Genomic DNA, 8,506 nt, shown 5'->3' with positions numbered 1-8,506 from the left:
GAGCAATTTACTTTTCAAAGTCGTGGTGCCTCTGTTTAGAGGAGCAATTTACTTTCCAAAGTCGTGGTTAGAGGAGGTTTGATAAACAAAAAACCAAAAAATAAAAAAAATAAAAAAAATAATAATAAAGGTTGCCTCTATTTAGATGAGCTTTGTTTATGTTTCTCAAAGTCATTAAGCCTCTGCTTAGAGGAGCTTTGATCAAATTTAAAAAAAAAAAAAGTAAAAAAAAATGGACAATAAAAAACAAAAACAAAAAAAAAGTTGCTTCTATTGAGAGGGGCTTTGTTTATGTTTCTCAAAATCATTGAGCCTCTGCTTAGAGGAGATTTGATCAAAATTTAAAAAAAAAAAAAAGCAAAAAAAAAATGGGCAAAAAAAAATCAGTTGAGTTTTGAAGGGGTGTCTATGTCTTTGCACAATTTCTGTTTCACAAAAAATGTACAAAGAGGGGCAGCTGTAGACATCCCATTTTGTCCGGGATTCTTTGTCAATTGAGACTAATCCAAGCTCAATGGTAGGGATTTTTATTCATTTTTATTTTAAATTTTTTTATTTCATATTTATCATTTTTTTATTTTTTTATTTATTTTCTTTTTCTTTCTTTTAATTATCTGATTAATTTTAAAAAAAAAAGATTGAGATTAAGTTTGATGATGATCAAAAAGGATAATTAGGTGCTAATCTTTAGCATTGGATGACTAATTGGAATTGAATTGAGTCTCTATCAGCATGGATCTATATATCAATAATGAATATACAAGCTGGAGGGGAGGAAAAAAAATATAAAAAAAAAGATAGAGGAGGAATCCAAATAGGGGGAGAAAAGATAGAAGAAGAATCCGAATAGGAGAGGGGGAAGGGAAAAGAAAACAGAAGCCAAACAAAAAGGGGAAACCCCCATCGCCACCAAGCCCTCGAGGCTTCCCAACCTTCCCTTCATTGACCTTTACTTTCACTCTTACTTTGCTGTACTAGCTCATACCTTCGGGCCAATTTGTGAAACTCCAACTTGGGAGCAGGATTGTTATCCTGGTGACCTCCCCATCCATGACCCGAGAAGTGCTTAAATAGCAAGATTTATCCAATGTGATGGAATTGCTCCAAGTTTGAAGGGAAGGGGACCTTCTTGGAAATCTGGAATGTCTGATGATTGGGATTTCCCCGCATTTGGTGCTTCCAGAAATGGGCAAATTGCTTCAAAAATAATAAATACGTATCTAATAATCGCTTCTTCTCTCAGGTTGTGTTTCTAGTTTTGGCATTTTATTCAATAAGAAGAGATCTGTGGGAGCTGAGTTGAGTTGTTTTATCAGAGATCTGTCAACGTTCCTATTCAATTCGTCGACAGAGCTCTTTCGCTTTTTTTTTTCTTATTGATTTCTGACACTTTTGATTTTCTGTGGGGCCTGTTTTGAATTTGCTGTCTCTGATTGTATTGACGATTTGCGTAGGCCTTATTGCTAGCTTCTTTGTCTTCTCTTCATTTATTTTTTTTTTGAGCTGCATAATAACAGTAACACTTGTACAAGCTTTGATATTTCCAGGGGTTCATCTGTGGTGCAAGATAAGTTGAATAAGTCCCGGAGGTTTCGCAACAAAAGTGTGGATTTTGATGATAATCTGTTATGTGCAGAAAATCCAAGGCTGATCTACATTAATGATTCGAGGAGAGCAAATGACAAGTACGGGTTCAGTGGGAATGAGATTCGGACAAGCAAGTATACACTTATCATGTTTTTACCCAAGAATCTTTTCATTCAGTTTCATCGAGTGGCCAATTTGTATTTCCTGGCTATCGCTACTTTTAATCAACTTCCACCTCCAGCAGTTTTTGGAAGAACTGTGTCCCTTTTCCCACTCTTGTTTGTGCTTTGTGTCACGGTAATTAAAGATGGTTATGAGGATTGGCGAAGACACTGGTCAGACCGGAATGAGAATAACCGAGAGGCACTAGTTCTCCAGTTGGGGGAATTCCAAATGAAGAAATGGAAAAAGATAAGAGCCGGACAGGTCGTCAAGACCCACGCTGATGAGACAATTCCTTGCGACATGGTTTTGTTAGGGACAAGTGACCCTACTGGACTTGCCTACATCCAGACCATGAAGTTGGATGGTGAATCAAACCTGAAGACAAGATATGCTAGGTAGGAAACAGCTTCTTTGGTATTTGAAGGTTGTAATATATTGGGGCTGATCGGATGTGAGTAGTCTAATAGGAATATTTATGAGTTCACAGCCAACATGGAGTTTAATGAACAAAAATTCCCTTTCAGCCAATCAAACATTGTTTTACGTGGTTATCAGCTGAAGAACACGAATTGGATAATAGGCGTGGTGGTTTACGCTGGGCAGGAAACAAAAGCAATGCTAAACAGTGTAGTTTCTCCTTCAGAGCGAAGCAAGTCAATGGAACGACTTTGAAACATCGGAATCTCCATTCACATCGACTCGGGCAAGACCACGCTAACGGAGCAGATTCTCTATTATACGAGCTGGATCCACGAGATCCATGAAGTTCGTGGCAAAGACAACGTCGGAGCAAAGACGGATTCCATGGATTCAGAAAGAGAGAAAGGAATTACTATTCAATCTGCTGTCACGTGTTGCACCTGGAAAGATTATCAGATTAATATAATCAATACGCTCGGTCATGTTAATTTTACGATTGAAGTGGAGAGGGCGCTGCGTGTTCTTGACGGTACCATTTTGGTTCTGTGTAGTGTTGGTGGTGTACAAAGTCAATCAATTACTGTTGATCGACAATGAGAAGATATGAGGTTCCGAGACTCGCCTTTATTAACAAGCTTGATCGAATGGGAGCTGATCCATGGAAAGTTCTCAACTAGGCAAGGTCTAAGCTTCGACATCACAGTGTAGCAGTGCAAGTCCCAATTGGCTTGGAAAAAAATTTTCAGGGTCTTATTGATCTCGTGCAGCTAAAAGCTTATTATTTTCATGGTTCCAGCGGAGAAAAAGTTGATGCTGAAGAAATACCAGCAGAAATGGAGGCCACAGTTGCAGAAAAAAGACGGGAACTGATTGAAATGGTTTCTGAAGTGGATGATAAACCTGCTGAACATTTCTAAATGGTGAGCTTATTTCGTCAGCTGATCTTGAGTTGTGGACCATGGTAAACCCCTACACTTGGGTTTTGTGTGCAGTTATATTTGCAAATTAATACTTTTAAGCCCGAAAAGTTTTGGGCATTACGTCCCTACATTATTCAGAATGGTTATAACCTTCATCTAGAATGGAAACGTCGAAAATTGTTTGACTTAGATGTTTCCACAATGTTCCAAAAGTTGGTGACAGAGGATGGAATTCTTGAAGTAATTGACGTATCAGAAAAACAGGAAAGCAAAGGTCGACCTTCTGGTTTCAACACAGTGAATCTTTTGAAGGCTGCTTCAAGTGCATTAGGTTTTGGACCTCAGACGGCCATGCAAATTGCTGAACGCTTATATACACAAGGTTTCATAAGCTATCCACGAACCGAAAGTACAGCATATCCTTCATCGTTTGACTTCAAAAGCACATTTAAGGCACTAGAAAATAATCCACTGTGGAGTGACTATGTCCAAAGACTGCTTGTTGAAGGTTATCGTAAATCATGCTCAGGAACAGATGCTGGTGATCATCCTCCTATAACTCCAATGCAACCAACGACTGAGGATATTCTTGGAAGAGATGCCTGGAAATTGTATCAGTATGGCTGTCAACATTTTATAGGAACTGTAAAAAAAAATATTTTTGAAGAAAAGTTGAAAGTATCAATTTTTCTTAAAAATAAATTTTTAAAAAAAATATTTTGAGAAAAAGTTGAAAGTATCAATTTTTCTCGAAATTAAAGTTTCCAAAAAATAAAAAAATATTTTTGGAAAAAAGTTGAAAGTATCAATTTTCCTTGAAAATAAGCTTTCCAAAAAATATTTTTGGGAAAAAGTTGAAAGTATCAATTTTTCCTACACAAAAACAATCATTCTTTTCTTCCTTTTTATTTTGATTTTGATTTTGATTTTTTCTTTAAATAATCTGACGACGGAGCCTCTGCAAGTGAAACAGTGGTTTTTCTTGCATACTCTTGAGGTAAGGGAATTTTCTCAATTTTCTGCTAAAAGTATTAGAGTCAATTGAGAATAATTTCCAATAATTAATTACTTGGTAAAATTTTAAAGCTTATTGGATAACACAAAATTATGCTGGTACCATCTTTTGATGGGCGTTGTGAGGGTGCTATAACCTTCCTCACACATAATCGAACTCCCGAACCCTGTTCTGGTTAGTATACCTGAACCTATTCTTTTAGGGACCCTTAAGCTTAGGTGTTCCTTGAAAGGACAGATTCTTTAGGTGGCCAATCGCACCTAGATAAAAAAGATTGGTGGCGACTCCTAAAAGTCAATGTCTAGCGATAGATCCCCGGATCTAGACGTTATGACATATATCCCTTCATATTTCACTTATTCTCATATTCCAAGTAATAAATGTTCAAACAATTATAATGTTAATTTAGGATTCAATCTTGAAAATCTCATTCATATTGATAAGATTGATGATTTAGATCCCTAATCTATTAGGCTGAATTAAAATTGACATCCTTTCTCCTTATCCATTAAAAGGCAAAAATAGAGCCATTTTAGGAAAATGTGATCCCTAATATCCACAAGCCTGCCTTCATTCAATATAGATTCTTTAAAAAAAAAGCATTCACATTTCAAATAAGAAATAACCACTTTCTTTTCATTTCACAAAAAGTGAAATAATCCATTTGTTATGCCTTTTAAGCCATTATGATTTCTTTAAAAGAAACACACCAAGGGTCACTATTTATATTGGTTGACAAAGTTTGGAAAAAAGATCTATTCGCAAATAAAAAAGAGTCGCAAGTGATTTCTGATTAAAAAAAAAAGGAAAAAACTCTCTCGTGTGTTAATCTTTCTTGGAAAGAAAAATTGAAAAGAAGAAAAGTGAGATTGAAAGATGAAAAATGAGAATGTAGAAGCATTTGATAAATAATAGGGAAAAATGCCAAGGTACTTTAAATGATGAGAGATGATCCTTTAATATAATACCCTTTCAAACACATATTTTGAGTCTAATTCATCCATTTTTTTCATAACTGATCACCATAGCATAAGTTACATGCCTTAGAAATCCATTTCGATTAAACATGAATGCTTAAATTGAAGAATCAAATTGATGCACACTTACAGTATAATCAAATGACAATGAAGTATTATATTTTAGGGATTTATATGGAATTCGATGGGAATGCCTATGGTGAATGATGCAACAAAAAAAAAAGGAAAAATGATGAAAAAAATGAAAGATGAAAAAAGAAAAGATAAATGTTCGATTTAAGATCTAAGGTTTCCATCAATTCTCAATTAAGAATGTAATGTCTAATGTGATCCAAATAAGGACTAAATGTTTTCAAGTTGATTCAAATAAAAAATTTTAACAAAGTAAAATACACACACTATTAAATATATACTCTGTTACTGATATGCCATTTTTTATTCAAATGACGAGATAGGTGACACTTTTTTCCCATTATTAAGAAAAAAATAAAAATATAAGATCTTAAAATAGAAAGAAATAGCTTTTTATTTTTTTTATTTTTTTCCAATCTCCTGTAATGTTTTCTTCTTTCTTTTAAATTTTTTTGTAGTTCATTTTGTGTGTTGTCATCATGTCTTTTGCTACCTCTCTTTCACTTTCATTTGGTAGGTTGTTAACCTCAACCCCTTTCTTTTCTTTCTAACCTGAAAATATTCACTTTTTTCTCCCTTTTTATTTTTCATTTTTCCTCATGATTATTGGTTCCTCCATTGATCTCACCTACTACCTCATTTCCTTGTTTTCGTTGCTAACTATTCACTTGTTGATGATCATTCATTCTCTTTTTTATGGTTTGTTTTTTTTATTACTTTTTATTATATTATTAAATTTAAAATCATAAATTTCAGTGTTAATGTTTTTTATGAGGTTTTATTTTTTTTATTAGATTTAATTTTGATTTGATATACCTCATCTTTTGATATGACTGAATTAAGCAGGTTTTTCTTTTCTTTGGTAATTTTTGTTTTTGTGTTTCTATTTTTCATCAAATTTGTTGTTGATTTGGGTTTTTTGTTTGTTATTGAATTTGTTTTTGGGTTTATAGTTTCTTGTTGAATCTAATTAGGTTTTTAGTTTGATTGAATTTGTTATATTTTGGGTTTTTATTTTCCTTTTCAAAATTTATTTTCTAGGTTTAATTCCTTGGTTGATTTGGGTTTTTATTTGGAACACATGAAATTGTAGATCTCAGTTCTTTCAAAAACTATTTGATTAATTTGTTTAGGTTGTTCTAAATTATGGTTTAAGTCTCTAATTTTAGGGATTAGAGTTTTTTAAGCATCCAAATTTTATTAAATGGCCACTTGACATATCACATGTACAAAAAACAACATATCAGTAGTTTATTTTAAACAAATTACATTATTTAATGGCATGTATGTCACTTTTGTAAAAAAAAATCCTTATTGGATCAAATTTGAAAATGTTTAATACTTATTTGAATCAAATTAAATGTTATATCCTTAATTGAGAATTGACCTAAATATTAGATCCTAAATTGAGCATTTAGCCAAAATAAAAAAATGAAAATGAGGGAAAAAGAATACAAATCAAAAACCTAAAAAGGCGATTTAAGTAAAAGAAGATATATTAGCTAAAAACATGGAAAAACAGCTTGAAATAAGAAGATTAAGAGTTTTCAGGAATCCAATGGGATAAGGGGCAAGATTTGAATTGATAAGCTTGAAGAGATCAAACGTGGTAATAAAATGAGTTTTTGAGAAAAAAAAAAGTTAGATTGTTGCCAGAAATTATTTGAATATTCATTATTTTGGATGTTAAAATCCCATCCAAACACTATGTTTTGACATTGTTCTTTTGCCTATTATCCTTTACTAGACTTATTCTTGCATCCAATATCTTTTTTTTCAAACCATCTTGTTCTTTACCTTTTTTGCTTTCCCATAAAGAACTAAGAAATTATGTGATGAATTTCATTTTTCATGAAATTGGGATTATAAGAAATAAATAGTAAAATACATAAAAAAATCCCTACATTACTTTAAAAAGAAATCAATAATGATAGAGGTAGAATGAATATAAGGTAATGAAAGAAACTTGTGAAAATGTTGATTCTCTGAACTATCAAAAGAAGGAAGAACATTTCAAGAAAAGTCCAGATTTGGTAATTACAATTGGTAAAAAGACATTTTGGTTTAAAAAATATATAAAGGTTATGAAGATAACTAGTTTTGAAGATTAAAAAAAATAGAGTCTTGAGAACCCTTTTACTACAATTATGGATGCATTTATTGTATTTTAAGCATTGCCTTCATAACATTCATTACATATATTACAAATAAGAAGTTTTGACTTTGAATTTTGAAATTGAAATTAGCAAAAAGCTAAAAAAATTTCAAGTAAAAGAATTTTGAGCTTGTAAATCCTCGGTTGAGGAAAATTTCCAAAAGGTAATCTTTGGTTGAAAAAGAGATGAGACTTTAACTCTTGATTGAAAAGTTTCAAGAATTAGGCCTTAACCTTCAAATGAGAGAAACATTTCAAAAGAAAGCTTTTATATTTTCAAAAAGTCATTAACCTCTATCTAGAGTGGTATATTTTAGAAAGATTACTAAGATTTGCAAAGCCTCCAGGCAAAATCTATATGACTTTCATGTAAAATCTCCAAGACCTTCGAGCCTAATCTTTAAACCTGCAGGCATTATTTTTAAAATTTTTTTATTTCATCTTCAACCTTGGCTTATTTGATCACCTTCATTTTTTACCTTGGCTTAGTCCGATCCCTTTCATTCTCGACCTTGGCTTAGTCTAGTTACCTTCATCTTCGACGTTGGCTCAATTCGGTTACCTTCATCTTCGACCTCAACTCAACTCAATCCAATTATCTTTATTTTTTACCTTAGCTCAATTCGATCACTTTCATTTTTTACCTTGGCCCAATCTAGTCACCCCCATCTTTAACCTTCGTTTAGTCTGGTCAAATTGCACTTTTAGACTTTAGTTCAATCCAAGTCATTACATTTTTAGACTTTAGTTCAATTTAGGTCATTTATTTTTTTTTTCACTTCTGCTCAATCTAGGTTACAACTTCATCCTTTTAAATCACTCTAAAACTACTTGTCTCTTTAGAAAATGTTTTAAATCCTTCTTATTTGATCTTTGGTTAAGTTAAAGAGCAATTGTAGATATCTTATTTAGTTTAAGGTCTAAGTTTGTTGGGCTCGATTTCTATTCATACCTAAAAGTTCAATTGTTATATTTTATTTCATTTTCATTTTCATTATTTGTTTATTTTATTTTATTTATTTTTATCTTTATATTTACAAATGTGTCTATCATTATTTCATTTTTTGTATTTATCCTGGTATTTTTTTTACTTTATATTTATGATTACTTTGTCTATTTATCTTACTTTACCTTT

At 32.2% G+C, this 8,506-nt stretch overlaps 1 pseudogene; it reads left to right on the top strand.

The window, feature by feature from the left end:
* Positions 1-1,142: 1,142 nt before the first annotated feature.
* On the top strand, positions 1,143-2,424 carry LOC111297492 (phospholipid-transporting ATPase 1 pseudogene; annotated as a pseudogene).
* Positions 2,425-8,506: the final 6,082 nt, after the last annotated feature.

This window comes from Durio zibethinus, chromosome 12, assembly GCF_047325235.1.
Source record: "Durio zibethinus cultivar Kanyao isolate XHJ-2024 chromosome 12, ASM4732523v1, whole genome shotgun sequence".
Taxonomy (NCBI): Eukaryota; Viridiplantae; Streptophyta; class Magnoliopsida; order Malvales; family Malvaceae; genus Durio; species Durio zibethinus.
This window is presented reverse-complemented; position numbering and strand designations above follow the sequence as displayed.